Raw genomic sequence first — 5,450 nt, 5'->3', positions numbered from 1 at the left:
ACAACATTCGTCCTCGAATGATAGTTGTCACTCTCTGAACACTTCCAAAAGTAGAGACTCAACTTAACAGCTCATGACAATACCATACAACACATTATACAACACACAATCAAGGGAAAACATCAATTTCACATAATTAAGAGAATCACAACACTACAAGAAACTAGAATAAATTCTACAACTCATTATGTCGTAAGGCTCACATCCTTCATTCCAATTAACAAAAACTCATTTCATATTTCATTATCATGCTCATATACATCAATTCTAACAACATTATAACAATTTTCGAGCAAAGAATGAATTAGTCAATTATCAAAAAATGTCACAGTGAGCAGACAGTCTTTACAGTGAACATGCTTCACAATCCTAACAATGCAAACTTATGATTCCTTGTAAATGCTCAACAAATCAATCTCATATAATCATTTAGACATGCTCACTATTCATATTTATGAAACAACTAGAAACCTACACTAGATGCACATGAATCATGAGGAAGATACCATGCATGAAAACTCATGTTCTCATTCAACAAAACTTCAACCAAAACGTATATATATCATAAGGAGAATGTTTGGAACTCATCTTCCACAAAAGAATCCTACATAATCAAGTTACTAAGAACTCTTTGTTTTAGGCTTGAATAAACACATAAAGAAAAGTTAAGTGCACCTCACTCCTAACAACCATATTCTTCACCATACTCACACACTTGGGAGAACCCCATTCTAAGGTCAACATAACATTTACTACAATGAACTCCCTTAAGGCACCTTAAACTTTAGTAATACTTTCTCACCAAATTCTATCTCATGAAGACTAAAGACTCTGAAAGGTCTCATCATCTAACCACTACATCCCCTTTACTAGGAGAACTCCCCTTTACTCTTTCAAATATCATCACCTTCCTTTCTATGGTGGGGTCTTAAACAACTTCAAAGCATATCAATAACCACTCCTCACATCCTCACACTATACCTTACCATTCTTTCCAACTTAACAACCCTTCAAAAGGTAACTAAACCAACCTAAGATAATCAACACCATCTTTCACACCTCATCCAACAAGTCACATCTCTTCTTTTCTCTTACTCAACCCAAACATCATAAAGTTACCCTCAAGGGACCAACACATAAGGGAAACAAGGGAAAGACACCATATATAAAGCTCTTAGGCACAATTAGATGAATGAAGAAGTGAAACTTAAACTAGCACCCAATAGCCTCCTATTCATAATGTGACGCACTTAACATTATAAACAAGACTCTACTAGATGTGGTTCATGAGACAACTAAGACACGCCCTAACCTTAGGCTCTGATACCAGCTTCGAAACGACCCACAAGTACACCCTAGAAGTTGGAGCAACCTTGTGTTGCCACACGGAAAATGAGACTTCAAGAAGTCTCATCTAAGACACTCGTATCATTCGTTCCATAATAACAATTATAAAATGAGTAAGAATTTAAAACTTTCTTCACACGAAGAACTCTTTCCATAATCAATACGCAAATGGAAGACTTTCATTTAAAACATTAAACCTTTAAAACATGTCATTGAACCATGTAAACTTTGGAGTATACAACACTTGGGTCTAAACCCATACAAGACATAAAATAAAGACTAAGACATAAAGGAACAAGTGGATATTGTCCTCGAATCGATGAGGACTCACCAATACTTCATCTTCAACCCTTAGAAACCTATCCATCCTCCATGGCACATCAAGACTTCCAATTCCCTACACTTTAGTCAAAAAGGGAAAATAAGGGGTTAGCACATTAGATGCACTAAGTATGGAAGCCATGCAAAAACCATGAAAAAGTGACATTTAGTAAATAATATGCTTTTCATAAATTTTGATTAAAAAATCATACTATAAGAATAAGAACAACATTTAACAACTTAGAAACAGATAAGGAATCATTTAAGCAATTTCACATTTTTAGGAAAATATTACAGTGAGTAAGTTCACTGTTACAGTGAAGTCCTTTAACTTCACTTCAAACATCTTCTAGTATGTAATCCCCTCACTAAAAGCTATCCTAAGACTTACTTAAGTAAGACAAAGAGAGACCACCCATACAACCTCTCAAGGCACACCTAAATTATCCTTAAGACCACCTATAATGAGACCAACATACACTTACAATGACATCAAACATATGAACATGAGATCCTCCTACCAAAGGTGATTCTAAGGTTCACTTGAGTGAGTTGTGAAGCGACCGCACATACAATCCCTTGCACACACACTTAATAGATCCTATAGACTACCTAAGATAGAATCATTATAACTTAATACATTAGCATAAATATAATATGACATTCTCCCCTACAAAGGTTATCAAAAGACTTACTTAAGTAAATCAAGAAGATAATGTCCAGGATTGACCTCTTCAAGATTACCTAAGTAATCCTTAAGAATACCTAAGTTTGGATCACATCTACATAATCAACAATCTCCCTAATTACAGTCATTCTCAAGACTTATCTAGGTAAGATACGAAGTGACCATTCATATGCCCCTTTTACACCTTAACTAGACAACCCTTAACTACTCTAGATAAGTACTTATTCATTTAACATGCTTTCTTAACTTATGTCATTAAATTTCTTAGTTCATTTAGGAGACATTCATTACGTAAGGACATTCAAGTAATGGTCTTGGAGAAGACCTAGGGACTCTCACTAAACCTTCAAGGCCTATTGTGCAATGTCTGGATAGCGTCCCATACCACCACCTAGACTTCATAGAACTTCTCCAATGCAAGTAGGTATCTCACATGATGAGAGTAGGCAAAAAACGACATAGACCATGGTAGCAAAGCATGGAATCCAGAGTTCTAACCTACTTTGATAAGGGTGCTCTACTTGCCAATAAAACTTAGACACATCCATGTAGGCACATGGTTAAGGAATATGAAGGGCGGGCTTTGTATTCTACTCTCATCCTTTGACTAGAACTACTTCCCTACCATACTCACTTGGTGCTAGACTTTGTTCTCATAGAGTAATTTACATCAAAGGTTCATATAAAGGGGTTCCATATAAAGTTCATAACCCAATTACATTTACCCTAGCAAAGCGCTACCTTCGAATGGTGACAAGAAGCTCATAATGACTTTCCTAAGGATTGATATGATGCCATTCCATCCAACCAACCTTAAGTTCATCATTCCTTTACTTGAAGGATACCATTACGGCTTTCGGCTTCAACATTCATAACCTTACCACTAGGTTCAAGGTTTCACATAAAGGACCCTCTTAACATCATTTAAGGTATCATGTCATTCATACATGCAAGAATTAGAGGCTTTAGCATCCTAAGTCAAGACATCTCATATTCACATTCATACATGCATCAAATAAGGGACACGAGTCAACCAAGACAAGACACAACATACTTCACTTTAATACATATTATATGTCATTCTATAAGCACATAGAAATAACCATTATCATCTTAAGTCACCCTATACACGACCATATCACCATCAACATAATCATCATAGGCTCATATAGTCAAGTAGGAATAATCATGCATCAATTTTAAGACTACACACACTAAGACATAGTCATAGTCTAACATGATCACCCAATGTCCATCGAAGAAACACATACTTTCACATAGATCACAATTAGGTATATATGATCATTATTCACATAAGCAACTACACAAATCATCATAATACTTCAAGTAGTGCCGACAAGGCCATGATCATCATAATACATAAAGTAACGCCGACAAGACCACATCAATTCACATAGCACCGCCACCATAAGTGGACCATACCAATCAACATATTAATACAAAGCTATAAATAATATTAAGAGAGTTAGGGCAGCATACCACCCATTCCAACTCACCACTTCAATCCTAAGTTAAATCATCCAATTCGATACCATAAGGCCCTTACCCATGACCATGAACATCAATTCAATACATAAACTATAATACTCAATGAATCTAGGTCAATTCAATATATAATTATCAATCTAATACCAATTAGACATCAATTGAATACAATCCTTACATCATTCAATAGCCCATAGAAAACTATAGTAGAATTCATAAGCATTAAGTCAATATCAATTCAACAAGCTTAATATTCAATAGATCTAAGAATATAGAATACTCAATTGATCAAATTGAAACAACCTATAAACCAATCAATCATAATCTACACATGAATCAAAAGCCCATAACAATCTACACATGAATTCATTAATATCAAAGCATGATCACATAACCCATATTTTAGTCAAATTGAGAGATTTGAGAAGGTCAAGGGTTCATGGAGAATTTCATTGGAAAACATCAATTATACATCAATAACATCATATCTTAATGTTTGAAAACCTTTCATGCAAGAACCCAAGACATAGAGTAGAAATTGGACTTTTTCATCTTTTTGAAATTTTTGAAAATCATCTTTTGAAATTGGCTCTAAGGTGATAGCATGCCTTAGATGAAGAACTCTCATACCTTATTATAAGAATTTTATGATAATTGAAGAAGAAACTCCATTGAAGATCCATCTTCAAGCTCTGTCTTCACCTTGAGCTCTCATGGAGGTTTTTGAAGAAACTTTGGGAGGGAATGTGTTTTTATTTAGGTGTTAGGGTTAAACGAGAGTTTAATGACTTATATACTCTTAAAATACCCATAAACACTCAAAACAACCGTCCTCCTATTTTATAAGACTTGGGGTGAATTTCCCAAACCACCCCAAGCCTTAACAGAAAAGCTGGCAATTTACACAGCACCATCGACGCCCAGCATCGACGGTTCGTGGGTGAGACCACGCCTTGTCGATGGGGTCTCGTTGGTTGGTCCTGCAACTCCTCAAACTGAAGGCCACTTGTATCCATAGACGCCACCCATCGACCGTACGTCGCCTGGTCGACTGGCCGTCGTTTGGGGCAGCCAATTGCCACAGCCTGGCAGTGTTGAGCTCCAAGCTGGGGTCCTCCTTCTAGGGACCCTTGTGGGTCCTATGTGGAGTCGTATCCGGACGTTTCAAACCCTAATACGTTCATATATGAGTTTAGGACCTACCACATCAATTTCATTCATAACGAGCACGTAAAACTCGACGAAACATGCATAGACATGCAAGGTCTTTTCAAGGCAAATATTTCGAACGTTATTGGACGTTTGACCTCCAAACTTTACGAAACTTGACACACTGCCTATATACACCATAATAACTCATATAAGGACCTCATGAATCAAACAGAAACACATAAAACCACATATGAGGTGCATAGGTGACTTAGTCGTCGAACGTCTTGGTCGTCCCTTGATGTTTGACTTCCAATGCACCTAAACTCTTAGACATTGCCTCTATACCACATTATAGACCAGTTTAGGACCTTAGACCATCACGACAACCATGTTAGGATCTAGCTTCACTTAAGTCATTTTTGGAGGTGCCCCCCCC

This window comes from Solanum pennellii, chromosome 1 (assembly GCF_001406875.1).
Source record: "Solanum pennellii chromosome 1, SPENNV200".
NCBI classification, from domain to species: Eukaryota; Viridiplantae; Streptophyta; class Magnoliopsida; order Solanales; family Solanaceae; genus Solanum; species Solanum pennellii.
The sequence above is the reverse complement of the archived record's forward strand: the minus strand, read 5'-3'. Positions refer to the sequence as shown.